Source organism: Mustela nivalis (genome assembly GCF_964662115.1).
Source record: "Mustela nivalis genome assembly, chromosome: 6".
NCBI classification, from domain to species: Eukaryota; Metazoa; Chordata; class Mammalia; order Carnivora; family Mustelidae; genus Mustela; species Mustela nivalis.
In genome coordinates this window covers 46,811,027-46,826,514 of record NC_139025.1, presented here as the reverse complement: position 1 = coordinate 46,826,514, position 15,488 = coordinate 46,811,027, and the positions used below count along the sequence as shown (strand labels likewise).

General features: G+C 42.1%; 1 long non-coding RNA gene across 2 annotated transcripts in view; it reads right to left on the bottom strand.

Moving 5' to 3' along the window:
* LOC309866990 overlaps positions 1-15,488 on the bottom strand; it is a 122,945-nt gene that overhangs the window by 53,611 nt on the left and 53,846 nt on the right. The window contains exon 3 of one of the 2 annotated variants that reach the window (XR_014312907.1): positions 14,838-14,953. The exons of the other annotated variant lie outside the window; for it this stretch is intronic. This is a non-coding gene — a long non-coding RNA (uncharacterized lncRNA). The remainder of the gene's footprint in view (positions 1-14,837; positions 14,954-15,488) is intronic. 2 annotated transcript variants of the gene reach the window in all.

The following is a 15,488-nucleotide window of genomic DNA, read 5'->3' as shown; positions in this document are numbered from 1 at the left end:
GAAACCAGCATAAGCTCACTGCCTTTGGATTTGTTCCTTTGCGGTGGTTGCTGGGTGCAAGCGTCAGGCCTGCTGCCCGTGTCCTTTTCTCCAGCTTCCATCTATCTCCCCCACCAGCTGGTGTTTCCCTTCACTCCCTTTCCTCCCACCCAAGGTACAGGAGGACCTCATTCCATTTAGAGAACTCCTAGTGTTTCCTGGCGGCCAGCGATGATTCATTTTTACTCCCTTGAATCTTCACCATGGCCAGAGCATTGTTTTCCATATCCTTCCCATCCCCCAGGAGAGAACAAAAGGCCACATTTGGTCTTCTGGCTGGAGGCTATACTACATAGACCATGATATCCCACACCTTGGGCTGAGGGTTCCTCCAGCTCCCTTAAATTTCACAAAACATTTTTGAGATAAACTCTTAACAGTAGGATACATTCAATTTCCGGCCAAAGCAATATATTATGTGATTCATCTGTTCCCTAATATTTCCAGTCATCATCATGAAATCTGGTCTCTACCCCTGATGTAAACCCTTGTGTTTATAAGAAGTAACCTAAGTAACCTACCACATTTTCAGAGTTGAAATCTGCTTCCTGTCCCATGAGTTTGTAAACTCAGCAAGACAAAATTTTCTGTTGCAAATCAGCCCTACTTGAGAAGTTGATATGGTTGAAGCAAGTTCTAAATAAGACAGTTTTGAATAAAAACTCCATCTTCACACTGCTACCCCAAACTATGGCCAGATCAGTGGGACCTTCAGTTGTATTTTATTTCAACTTCATGATTCCAGATGGAGCCACAATCATGTTAGCATAATCGAAGGATTAAAAAGTGACCCAAGTCATCCAGAACGAGATTTGCAACAGAGGACAAATCAGATGCCCAGAATCACAGAAAGTTTGCAGCAGACAGACTTTAGCCAGCATTGACCCTCTCTTCACAGATGAGAAAACTGAAGTCCGAAGAGAGTTACATTTTGCCCAAGGTAAGAGAGGTAGTAAGTTGAAACCCGGTTCAAAACCAAGTTTACCACAAAAGACTCAAAATCCATTCTCTCACTCATGTCAAATCTGTAGTGTCCTCCTAGCTGGTACTCTTCTCGTCCCTTCTACCTATCCCCCATACTGCCACCTCCCACAGCCACCTTCTCCACAGCTCGCCTCTGATCATGTCTCTTCTGGCCGAAAACTGCCCCATCATTCCGGACTGTTCCACTGACATTTCAGTGGTATCGCACCCTGCATGGCTGTGCCCTTCCCAGGCCACATGGAAAAGTATTTACTCCTCCAGCAAGCGCAGGGCTTACCTGCATCCTTTCCCATGCAATTTTCTCTGCCCGGAAGATTCTTCCCCTTTATCTTTAACAGACAAGATCCTCTTACCTTTTAGAGGTTCACATACTCCACAAATCTTTCATTAATGCTGCGAAGTGAAACTTCTTTCTCTCCTCTGGCTCCCTGCTCTGTATAGTTCAGAGCTCCATGTTATACATATCACATTCCATCTGGTGTAACACTGGAGTTAATTATGAACATTCTGCTTTTTCCCACTAAACTAGACATTCCTTTAACTCAAAGACCAGATCTTATTTACAACCCCAGCGGAGAGATTTCTCACAGTGAACATAAAAAATGTTTTTTATTAATTTGTGTTGAAACTGACTATCTTTAGAGCCCAACAGCATTTAATGTAGACATGCTCTTCTAAATAGCTGAAATTAAGTATTTTATGTTTCTATCCTTGATGTTCTCAAGTATAAGGAGGATATACTTGAATAAAATCAAGTAACTTTGAATAAAAATAAGAAGGATTCTTTCTCCTTTCCTAGAGAAGATCATGCTCAGCCAAAAGTTCAACTAAACATATGTTTATTGAACACTTCGTAACAGTTGCCAATCATCTATGTCTGCTAGTAAAGAAAGTTACAAAAGACTAATAGCCTTAGAAAAGACCTTGCAACTTCAGACTATACCAAATCTCTATCAATGCAACCTTGGACAAATCACTTAATTCCTACTCATCTTCCTCAGCCTTAAAAAGGGCCATTCATAAAAGGTGGGTCCCTTCATTGACATGGATGCCACCCATCCTGCAACAAGGTTGTGGACCAATTCTGCAAACGTATATGGTATGAGTTAAAGCAGGGATTCTCAAAGTGTTGTCCCGTGACCAGAAATATCTACTGGGAATTTGATTAAAATACACATTCTCAAGCTATGCTCTGAATAACCTGAATCAGAAACACTAGTTCCTTGGTCTGTTGAGTGCTGAGGTCTGCTGCTTCCTCTTCTCCAAGTGGACAGTGGTACCGGACCTGTGGGTGGGTGGGGGGGGGGTGCTGCCTGGGGTAGTTCCTCTCCATCCCATCAGCTCATTGTACAGGCAGTCTAGAGGGACCTTTTATTTCCCTTTTAAACAATTCTGCTTACAAGAGGCGCCACACACCGGGAACACCTGGCCTATTTTCCTGGTAGACCTAAGCTTCTGAGGCTCGGTGGACAAATGTTATGAAACTACTCTGAAAACTGAGAGAAACCATACAAATGTAAATATTGTTCAAGTTGCCCAGTCTTTAGTCATATAAAGGAGGAAAACAATAAACAGAAGAATAAACTCCTCTGCTTCTAGAAAAATCTTCATTCTGACTGTACACATAGCTTCCCTCCCTTGATTTTACTCTGCTTGTCTGTTTATACTTGGAACAAAACTATACCAAATGGATAGAACGAAGACACAGCAATTTAAATGGATGCCCAGACATTGGCTGGCTCAGTTGGTACAGCACGAGACCTTTAATCTTGGGGTTGTGAGTTTGAGCCCATGCTTGGTTTAGAGATTACTTAAGAATAAAAATCTCTAACAAATAAAAAAACAGAAACAAAAAAATAAAAGGAAGCCCAGTACCCCACTACCAGTTAGTTATCAGGCTACTTTTCTTACTTGGCAGAGATTAAAAACTCTAGTGCCCTCTTGAGGCTTCAAAGAAAAGTACCACAATCTCTGAATATGAAGCAAATAGGATTTTTTCTCCCTATTCCCACAATTCCGAGTCACTTGAATAAAGAATCAGAACTGTTTGCGTGTAGTTTGGACCTGCCTCCTACCTCACCCAAGAGTCCCACTCTCTTCAGTCCTGCCTATGGGTATGATACATTTGGTCTTTCTCAAATGCAGAATTGACCGGCCTCTTTCATTTCTCCCCTCCCTCCTCTAACAAACTGCCTGTGGAGAACTACTTTCCAGATTAAGTAGTGTAATGAGGCAGCAAACAACCCTGAGTCATAAAGCCAGGGTTCTTGTTAGGCTCTGGCTAGCTGCTCTCTGACTAAGGGTAAATCCCATCTTGACCTCATTTTCCTTAGGGTATTTGAGCAGACTGCTGGTATTTGAGTGTGTGATATTTATAAATGACAAAATATTTACAGTGTAAGGTGAAAGAATCATACTGCTGATAGCAAAGCCTAGTAAAATTATCTTGGCCAAGGTATTTTGTTTTCTAAAGAGGAAAGTTTGTAGACAGAGAAGGAAGCCAAGTTTCTCTGTAGTAATTAAATGACAGGGAACAGATCAAGATATACAATCCCTTGAATGTCTATTCAAAACATAGTAGAGTTTGTGGTTATTGGTTATCAGAGTCTCATATGCCTGCTTCTATATTCAGTCTGTTTGTGCTCTATTGTTTAGGTTGAAGCATGTCAAAAAAATCCAGCCTCACCCAGATAAGTAACTGGAAAAGGAAGAGGTATTTCAACAGCTTCTCTGATTACTTGTGGCTCTTTCTTTCTTTCTTTTAAAGTTTGTTAATGAATTAATTTATTTATTTTTAGTAATCTCTATACCCAACCTGGGACTCAAACTCACACGCCCAAGATCAAGAATCACATGTTCTTTTTTTTTTTTTTTTTTTTTTAAAGATTTTATTTATTTATTTGACAGAGAGAAATCACAAGTAGACAGAGAGGCAGGCAGAGAGAGAGAGGAGGAAGCAGGCTCCCTGCTGAGCAGAGAGCCCGATGCGGGACTCAATCCCAGGACCCTGAGATCATGACCTGAGCCGAAGGCAGCGGCTTAACCACTGAGCCACCCAGGCGCCCCAAGAATCACATGTTCTTCTGACTGAGCCAGCCAAGCATTCTGCATGGCTCTTGATCTCTTATACTTCACCTAACTGTCGAATGTTAGTTTCTTAAAGATTAGTAACAATGTAGAATCTCACACCATATCAATGAATTTTTTTGTACTCTGTTACATTGAAATCCACTGAGCTATCTTGCACTTTGAATAGACCTTTTACCATACATGAGGTAATACAGTGATTTGCTAAGTTATAAAGATCTCCAAATCTTGGGTACATTTAATTATGCAATATAAACCATCAAATTCATTAGTATCGCCACCATCATCAAATTAAACAGAAAAGTCTTCAGATATGGAGAACCCGTGAAACTCACTGTGACAGATGCAAGTTTTCTGGATTTCTAATTTTCACTTGAAAGCTCAAATTTTATCACAAATACTGGCACAAATACTGTTAGTTGTAGTCCTTAAAGGAATACACTTTATTTCTGAGAAAATATCTGCCAAATATTGAAGTTTGAAAAACCATAATTTGTTTGCCAGACCTTTTAATTATTATTATTTTTTTAAAGTAAAAATGGTGTTACCAAAAAAAGGGACTCCTCTTCAGGCTGCATGAGCATTTTTCTTCAAGATGATCATTCTACTTTGAAATGCAACAAGACTGTTTTATGTGTACTCCTATTTTGTCACACTGAATATTAAAAGAACATGAATTCGAGGATCAACATTTGATAAAATTAATAATTTCACTGCTTGATTAAGGCCATTCTTAGGTAGAATTCCTCCCATTCCCCCTTTTGCAAATGTGTGATGATGAAGAATCCACTAACTACTAAGAGCTTGGTGCCAGTATTTTGAGTCATGATATTGGTGTGAAAATAGTTTGACTTCATATCTTCCCTGAAAAGGTCTCAGTGACCCCCAGGAATCTGGGAACCACACCTTGAGAATCATTGCTCAACCTTTCTGCTTCAAAGATAGCACGGTAATTTCCTCTAAAACCTCCCTTGAGGGAGTTAGCCTGAAACAGAGCATACATAGACAGAAAGCTGGAAAAGAACTAGGGAGGCCAATATTCCAATGCTCAAGGAGCTTTCTGAGGAGAACTTTTATCTTCTTCTGCCCCCTGGTGGTCAACCATCAGTACAACAGTCGGTCGCCCTCACGACTATCCTATGGAAAGGAGAATGGTTTCCTCCTTGCTGTGGCTGGGACAATATTTCACAGCCATACTTCACGCATTCACATCTAGGTCCAAGTGTATTTGATCCTTTAGTGCCTAAATCCCAGGAGAATACATTGCCATCCTTATAAAGGCTGAGGATAGGAACTCTGGTGAAAATAACTGGTCTAGTTAACTCTCAGAGGACTGACCCCTGCCATCCCTTTTCTCCCAGTGACCCCAGGGACTAGCTACCTGTATCTGTGAAAACCTTTGCTACCTTTCCATTGAGGAAAAAACTAGTTCTAGAGCCTTCCCTCTTATTTTCTCTTATTCCTCATATTCTCTGCCCAAAGTAAGTTAAAAAAAAAAAAAAAAGGGATTCTAAGTGTTTTCCTACGTGGTAATAAAGGGGAGGCTGACCCAGGATTAAAAAAGCTGTCCTATGTGCCTCATTCTGTTTTCAGTGAGATCTCATGGAGAAAGACCCAAATCCTCACACAGATATTCTTTTACCTACCCTCTTCACACTTAATGGCGAATTGGCAGATGTAGATATTTGAGAGAAACCTGAAGACCAAGGTTACCAGAGGTGTCCATGGTTACCAGGTGTTGGTGCCTGGGTGGTGCCTGGGTGGAGACCTGAGGTAAAATGAGGTACTGGGGAGAACTCGAAGCAGGACCTGGGAGGGCCACAGACAAAGAGAGCAGCAGAGTCCTTGGGTTTCACCCTGTCCTCATCCCTCTGTCTTCCCCTCTTGCTAAACTATCTGTGCTGAGGTGAGAGCTGAAGAAAACCACCTCCAGGGCCAAGGAAAGAGAAGATGGGGAGAGAGAAAAGGGAAGACACTCCATGGGGTTGGGATGGGAAGTAGGGGCAGGAAGAGGGAAGCCATGTGTTTCTGGTCTCCAGGGGCCCGGGAAGCTGGGTCACTCATAGGTAACTAGGGTGTCAAGCTGAAGGCAAGCCGGAGAACATGAGTAACAAACTACAAGGGTGGAGATGGAAGTTCAGAACTCTGCGAGGCTGAGCTGAGAGAGGATGGAGCAAATAAGACGTGAGAGCTGTACAGCAATTCAGTAATGTGGCAAGACACAATATCAATGCACAGAAATCAGTTGCTTTTCTATATACGAACAATGTAACTGTAGAAAGAGAAAATAGAGAATAAATTCCATTTACAATAGCACCAAAACCCATAAGATAGCTAGGAATAAACCTAACCAGAGTGGTAAAGGATCTGTACTCCAGAAACTACAGAATATTTAAAAAAGAAATGGACGAAGGCACAAAAAGATGGAAAAACATTCCATGCTTATGGATTGGAAGAATAAATATTGTGAAAATGTCTATGCTGCCCAGAGCAATCTATACTTTCAACACCATCCTTCATTTTTAAAAGAGCCAGAACAAACAACCCTAAAAATTGTATGGAATCAGAAAAGACCCTGAATTTCCAAGGAAATGTTGAAAAAGAAAAACAAAGCCGGAGATATCACATTGCCTGATCAAGCTATATTATAAAGCTGCTATCACCAAGAGAGTGTGATACTGGCACAAAAAAAAACCAGACACAGAGATCAATGGAACAGAACAGAGAGCCCATAAATAGACCCTCAACTCTATGCTCAACAAATCTTTGACAAACCAGAAAAAAATATCCAATGGGGGGGACAAGGGTCTCTCCAATAAATGGTGCTGGGAAAATTGGGCAGCTATATATGGAAGAATGAAACTTGACCATTCTCTTACACCATATGCAAAGAAAAACTCTAAATGGATGAAAGACCTCAATGTAAGACAGGAATCCCTCAAAATTTTAGAGGAGAACATAAGAAGTAACATTTTTGACATTGGCCACAGTAACTTCTTGCAAAACATATCTCCAAAGGCAAGGGAAACAAAAGCAAAAATGAACTTTTGGGATTTCATCAAGATAAAAAGCTTCTGCACAGCAAAGGAAATAGTTAACAAAACTAAGACGCAGCCCATGGAATGGAAGAAGATATTTGCAAATGATCCTACAGATAAAGGGCTGATATCCAAGATCTATAAAGAACTTATCAAACTCAAACCCAAAAATCAAATAGTCCATCAAGAAATGGGCAGAGGACATGAACAGACACTTGCCCGAAGAAGACATACAAATGGCTAACAGACACGTGAAAAAATGTTCACCATCATTAGTCATCAGGGAAATTAAAATCAAAATCACATTGAGATGCCACCTTACACCAGTTAGAATGACAAAAATTAACAAGGCAGGAAAGAACAAATGTTGGAGAGGATGTAGAGAAAGGGGAACCCTCTTACACTGTTGGTGGGAATGCAAGTTGGTGCAGCCACTTTGGAAAACAGTATGAAAGTTCCTCAAAAAGTTAAAAATAGAGCTACCCTATGACCCAGAAATTGTTCTAAAGGGTATTTACCCCAAAGTTACAAATGTAGTGAAAAGAAGGGGCACAAGCACCCCAATGTTCATAGCAGTAATTTCCACAATAGCCAAAGTGTGGAAGGAGCTGAGATGCCCTTCAACAGACAAATGGATAAAGAAGATGTGGTTCATATATACCACAGAATATTACTCAGCCATCAGAAAGGATGAATACCCACCATTTGCATCAACATGGATGGAACTGGAGGGAATTATGCTGAGTGAAATAAGTCAAGCAGAGAAGACAATTATTATGTGGTTTCACTCCTATGTGGAACATAAGGAATAGCACAGAGGACATTAGGGGAAGGAAGGGAAAACTGAAGAGGAGAAAATCAGAGAGGGAGTTGAGCCATGAGAGACTATTGACTCTGGGAAACAATCTCAGGGTTTCAGAGGGGAGATGATGGGGGGATGGGTTAGCCCAGTGATGGATATTAAGGGTACATGTTATAAAGAGCACTGAGTGTTAGAAGCAAATAATGAATCATGGAACTACATCAAAAACTAATGATGTACTGTATGGTGACTGACATAATTAAAAAAAAAAAAAGTGAGAGCCAACTGGAGTCCTTTGTCCAAATCTCTAATCCATATCCCAGAAAGGAAATTCTTCACATTTATGCTAATACCAAAGGCAGCGGTGGGATTGAGGCAATCCCAAATCCTTCCTATATTCTTCAGTGCCCAGCTCCTTCTGGGCCCTGCATATTCCCCCACTGTCTCTCCTGGCTCCAGACTACCTGGACATGCTGTAGCAAACAACTGATTATTCTCCCAATAAGTTGCGTTATCGCTAGTTTTCCAGACTGGCTTCTACTGCTCCACAGTCTTGTACTCATCCCTCAGATGCCATCTGAGATGTCCTGACCGCGGGAGATAGGGCCACACACTCCCACTTGCACACCACACCTACCCCTAGTTTCATACTCACAGCTTTATGCTGCATATCCTTGTTGCTCTGTCTCCGCCAAACTGGCAGCATTGCGAGGCTGGGATTGCCCAGATTCCTGTTGTCTTCCTGTTCCCAGCACAGTGTTTGAAGATGGCAAGGCCCACAGTGAAAACCTAGAGTGCTCCAGGATCCGGTTTGACTGTGAATTCTCAGATCACTTGAGCACACATACTTCTGAGGAATTCTCATGCTTGAAGACATAGCTCAACAGCTCCCCCTCCTTGAAGTCTTCCTTCCCTGAGGTACCCTTTCCCACTAATATTTGCTCCTTTCTCTGTGGCTAGAGCCCATTATTTGTGCTGGTGGTAGCATATATCTAACTGGCCTGCAAAAGATGTGGTTCATTGCATGTGAATTTTCCCCACTGGAGGTCAACCTACTCAAAGGCAAAGGACCCTCCCAGCCTTATTCTCTCCTGGTTTACCTTGCATAGAAGTCACTGTAAACTATGCACTAATTTCATGTTTTTCTCTTGGAAACAAGGACTTTGTTGTGACTGACAGGTTGGACTTGAATGATGTAATATAAAGTACCACTTCCAGTTACAATTCTCAAAAAGGATTTGACCTTAAAAAAAAATTAAAGTGAATTTTGCTAAATTAACCTGCTTACTCATTGATTTCATCATGATGTCAAAGATGTGTTCAAATGGAAAGCATTTTTACCTCAAGGTGAAGAGGAGGCTTGCTATAGTAGAAAACTCTCAGATTTACAATCAAACTTGAGTTTAAATCCCACCTCTGCTCCTTATTCTTTAAACAAGTTATTTAACCTGATAATTGTTGTCAGGCAGAGAGAAAGATTAGGTACTGGAATTATTATTATTATTATTATATTTGTAAGCAGTGAGCAGACAAAAATATTAAATAAGTAATAAAATATGAAACTGAAGTATACCCAGAACTCAGGGATATATAACTATATTTGGAGTCCTCTTTCAATGGCAAAGATGGAAAGTGAATTCAAATAGGATAAGCAGAAAAGAGAACTATTTAGTCACAAGTCAGGAGCCTCTGGTGTGTATCCAGTTTCAGGGACATATGGATCCAGAAATTCAAATAATCTCGCAGCTCTGTCTCGCTCTCCATGCCTCCTTGAGTAAGCTCTCTCCATAGCGCGGGTAAAAGGATTGTCAACAGTCCAGCTGCTCACCCCATGAATTTAGCAAATCCAGAGGGAAACAGAAATGAGTCCCTGTGGCCTGGGATGAGGAGGCACCACGTCAGAACCCCATGGCCTAGGGTAGGGCCATTGCCCGAAGCAAAGTTGGGTGCTTTTACCAGGGGAAGAGAGCATATAATGCATAGGCAAACCCAAGAGATGCATACTAAAACCAGTCTGAATTAATTACTTTTCAGTTTTTTTTTTTTTTTTTTTAAGGCATGCCCGGAATGTTCTACCTTCTTATCTTCAAAGACTTGGAGATAATCAACTTCCTGATGCTTTTCAATATAGAATTACTGGTAAAAATTACTGACATTTGTTGAATTTACTACGTGCTAAATGCTTTCATAGATTATCTCCTTTTGTCCTCCCCACTCCCCAGTGGGGAAGGCACTGTTATCTCCTTGATTCAGATGCAGACAGAGGCACAGAAAAGTCATTGCCCACGGGGTGGAGTCAGAACTCTGACCCTGGAATTCCCATGCAGGAGCTTGCATGCCTGCAACACCTGCACGTGAGTGCTTGTTACACCATCTGTAACTTACTGCACTAGTTCAATACCCCCTGGTCTCCAGCATCCAGCAGTTACTGAGCAGAGCAGATATTATGTTATTAACAGTAACAGAGATAGTGCAAGTGAGGGTGAACTACTTTTTGTCATGTCCCCTCCTATGATTGTAAAACGGCACTGATGTCATGCATGTTGTTGGGTGGTCCAAGACTTAAATGAGGAGATACTTATTTACAAAGCTGCTGCTGCTGTTATCGTTGTCAGGCTACTCAATTGTGTTTGCATCCAGCTTTCCTGGAGATGGAGCACCTGGATAAACAGGGTGTCTGCATGCACGGAATCCCCACAGACACATGGATTCATGATAAGAGGGACACCCCAACATCTGGTCTTCCTTTTCTGTTTCCACAGAGGAGTTTCTCCACAGCCAGGGTGCTCCAGCAGATGCCCGATGGGTGTTCCTGAAGGACCAGACCCAAGGGTCAGGAAGTCCAGTCTAGCTTAAATAAATGTGAACTGTGTTCTTTGCCCCTGCAGCCTTCTGGAGCTGGTCAATGCAGGTCAGAAGCTATAGGTGAAATCTGAAAGAAAGCTCCTACCCTCACTGCCATTCCCATCTCTGTTATCTCCCTCACACTGCTGGAAATTGTATCCATTTGCGGTTTCAGTCAGCAAGGAAGACAACTAGACAAGCGGAGTTAGCTACATCTGGGAGCAGCACCTAGAAGCTGTCTAGGTCAAGGATTCTTAAGTTCTTCTGACAGTCTGGGGATGTCTCTGGACCCCTTCTCTGAATAATATTTTTAAATGCATGTTTTAAAACAAATTACAAAGGAAACCAATGATATTGAAATATAGTTATTAAAGTAATTTTTTAAAAAATTGTGGTACAATATATGTCCCTCTTTATTTACTCATAGCTACCATCATGTCAAAATCCTGATGAGATTATGATCTTTAAAGATGTCTGCAACAACTATAATGTGCTCTGAAAGCATCTGTGTCTCCCATGGTGCAAGAGTCAGAGGCACGGCTGTTGCTCAGCTGGAGTTTGTTGCCTATGCTCCTAAAGGAAGGAAATGCCTGATTTCAGCTTGAGGTCACTGAAAAGAAGTTTTTTTTTTTTTTTTTTTTTCCTTATTCAAGATCAGTGACCTCTGAATTCTTCTCTCCAAAGAGTCCAGCTCCTTAGGCTAAAAACAAGCAAACAAAAACCACTTGCTCTAAGAGCTTAAATTAAGAATTTACTGCAAGAGGAGCACCTGGGTGGCTAATCTGGTTAAGCATCTACCTTGGGCTCAGGTCATGGTCCCAGGGTCCTGGGATTGTGCCCTGCATGGGTCTCCCTGCTCAGCAGGAAGTCTGCTTCTCCCTCCTCCTGTGCCTGCTAATTCCCCTGCTTGTGCTCTCTCTATCAAATAAATAAAATCTTGAAAAAAAAAGAATTTACTATAAGAAACTGATGTTAAGAACACGGATAGAAAAGGATGGAAGAGGGAGAAACCTTGAGATAGTGGTCTTACATTTTTGAATGTCTAAAAAATCTGGAAAGCTTACTGATGATGTAGGCTCTACTCCCACAGATTCTGGTTCAGCAGGTCTGGGGGAGGGGTCTGGGATTTCTCCCAAGGTGCCATAGCTAGTAAATGGCTCTGCTGAAGTTAGAACCCAGGTCTATCTCCCCCTAGAGCCATGGACTCTGTACCCTCAATCTACTCCGTGGCTATCTGGAGATAAGAGCTGGGTCAGGATACCGCCAAGGAATTAACATCAGGGATATCCAGGAAATTGTACAAGGCACAGCTCATGTCAGATCCAGGCTTTGAATTCATGCTGCACCACCAGAGGGCCATATAATGGAAGACTGAAGACCTGGCAATTTTATGGGCTACTTTACGGCTGACCGGGCTCCATTTCCTACTACCACCTCCCCAAAGATCAAACAGTTGTCCTTTGACCATCTGGCAAGTAGCCCAGCTCTTCCTGGTCCCATTTGCCCTGCCTCAGAGAAAAACAGACGTGAGTCTTCACTCTGAACACTACAGTTCTGCTTGTACCCATTGCTTGCTCCTGTTGGAATGGGCAGAAAGGACAACACATATCAAACATCTGAAAATGTCCCCTGTTAACAGAGCCGTCTAGTTTCTCCGAGTTTCCATCTGTTGAATTGAAAGCTCAAAGAAAGCAGAATGTTCTCATAGGCAGCATTCCTATGCCTTGCTGGGCGTACTTTAGGACACAATTAGTAAGCTGTGATAGAAACGAAAGCACTTTCCTCATGGAGTCCCAAAGCGGGGAATTCAGAGGCCACTGCCAGTGGGGAGTTCAACTCCCCTCCTTTCATTTCTGGGGCCTTGCAAGACCTGAGAGACCAACCCTCAATTCCCCCCATACCTCCTCTGATTCGACCCTGGGCTTTCAGTCTCTGATTGCTCCTTACACAATTTACATCAGGAGTTGGTAATCTTTCAGGAATCTCATTCTAAGCATTCATTCATTCATCATTCCATTATGGAAACAAAAGTGCAGTTGCCAATCCTCTGCCTGAGGCAAAAGGGCCTGAGACCGTAACTAGAGCCACCCAAGATCCACTATTCTCTCTTAGATCTTCTACAGCTCCTGACAAGAGAAAGCAAATTTTTTCCAAGTCCCTTCCTTGAAGGGAGAAGCTTCCCCAGACCTTGTATCATGTAAGTCTCAAAATCATATATTGAACTGTTATTGATAAACACCAAGATTACCTGTTAGACCCCCTTAGATGTTATCTCCTCTCGACAGCACGCTGCTTTTTTTCTAATCGAGATATAATTAGCATGTAACATTCTAGTAGTTTCAGGCGAACAACACAATGATCTGTTAGTTGTTTATGTTACCAAATGAACACCACAGTAAGTCTAGGTAACATGGTCAGCACATGTAGTTTCAGTTTTGTGTTCTTATAATGAGGACTTTTAAGATCTATGCTCTTAGCAACTTTCAAGTACAAAACAGAATCGTCAACTTTAGTCATCATGTTATACATATGTTTCTAGGACTTAGTTATCTTATAACTGGAAGTTTGTACCTTTTGACCCCCTTCACTATTTTGTCCACCCCCAGTCTCCTGCCTCTGGAAACCACCAATCTGTTCTATCTATGAGCTTTGTTTGTTTTGTTTTGTTTTTAGACTCCATGTATAAGTGAGATTATATGGTACTTCTCTTTCTCTGTCAGACTTATTTCACTTAGCATAATGCCCTGAAGGTCCATCCATGTTGTCCAAATGGCAAGATTGCCTCCTTTTTGTGACTAAATAATATTTTTTTGGCTAAATAATATTCTATTTTAATATGATACATATATATGCCACATATATTCATATAATATATATATATGTTACCTGTTTTTCATCACTTCATCTGTCAGTGGACACAGGTTGCTCTATGTCTTGGATATGATAAATAATGCTGCAACCAGCTTCATAAAAGTAATAAATTCTTGCTGCCGCCACCCCCTCATAAACCTCTCACTTCTTGCCCCACCCCCTCATAAACCTCTCACTTCATGCCCCACGCCCTCATAAACCCCTCACTTTGTCCCTCACAATCTGGCTCTGCTCCCATCACAACAAACTGGATGGTCCAATCCTCTACAGTCTAGACCTCTGATTCCTGCAGAATTTGGCATGTTTGGCCCTACTTCTTGAGGGTCTTAGGTTCCCACACTCAGCCCTGCCCTGGTTCAAATCCTGCCTGTCGGTCTGGGTGGCTCAGTGGGTTAAGCCACTGCCTTCGGCTCAGGTCATGATCTCAGGGTCCTAGGATCGAGTCCCGCATCGGGCTCTCTGCTCAGCAGGGAGCCTGCTTCCCTCTCTCTCTCTCTGCTAGCCTGCCTGCCTCCTTGTGATCTCTCTTTGTCAAATAAATAAATAAAATCTTAAAAAAAAAAAAATCCTGCCTGTCTAGGGCTGCCCCATCTTCCCTGTAGGCTCCTCCTCCCTCTCCTGTCTACCCCGGGGGGGATTGTCCTGTTTCAGTCCTGGCTCCTTTGCTTCATTGATTTCTGCATCTCACAGCCCTGTTGGAGAAGAGAGCCTTTCCTTCAGAATCACCCTCTTTGCCCAGAAGTTATGCCTGGCCCTGGGGAACTAATGGTGGCCTGAATTGCTCAGGAAATGTTGCTCTTGGGACACTCTGCAGATGCGTTATCAGGCTTCGGGGGGCACTGTGTCATTTCCACAGCAGGAATCTATCTAGCAACTCTTATTAAACAAGTGGCCTTTCAGTGTCCTCTGGATTTGCTGCTCTTCCCACCCAGAACCGTGCTATTTTGCCACCTTTAGGGATATCTCCTACCTCTCTGACTTTCCTCCCACTCATATATTCTGTAGAGTGGAAAGAATAATGAAATTCAGGCTAGGAACTCTGGGCTTAGTTCTGGATCCATCACAAACTAACTGTCTCCCTAGGCCTCAGTTTCTCATCAGTGAAGTAAAGGGTGGGTCTAGGTCATCTCTGAGACCCTTCAACATATGCCAAGGAGGCCTCATTGACTCACCACTTTAGAAATGGGAAGATATCAGGGCAGACCTCCAGCAGCTCTCGATCAAAGGATAATGGAATTTTGAGACTGATGGTCTTCAATAGAGGAGACTGTAATTTGGGAAAATCCACCTATTTGGGGACATGAAAGCTCTATAAGCACTTAGAAACAGATTCTAACCTTAACCAAAAGTGCTATGGAATCTACAGAAAAGCCTTCCTTTAGCTTGTCAGCAGTAGTGTACTGGTGAAAGCTGCAGGAACAGCTGAGCAAACATAATTACAATAACTTCTAAAGTTTGCAAGACTATCATATAAGAAGGAAACAGCCCACACCCCTGGGGTGTCTGTGGGTAATATCTGTGCCTAAGAATTTATACTGGATTATAATAAAGAACAACTGTGGTTTCAGAGCTTTTGCCAGTTCTTTGTATTTTTTCCCAATAAAGCTGTAAAACAAATAATTCCTTGTTTAGCTGAGCCAAGAGTGAATTCTTCTATATGCAAAGTCAGGACACAAGGTCATTTGGAATGGTGGGATAGAGCTCCAGGCCCTCACATGAACTGGGGAGTAGTCCTCAGGTAACTGGGGAGGAAGATGGAGGGAGCAGTTCAAGTGACATTCAGAAAAGAGTAAGTAGGACCAAAGGAAAATTTCCTGGAACTG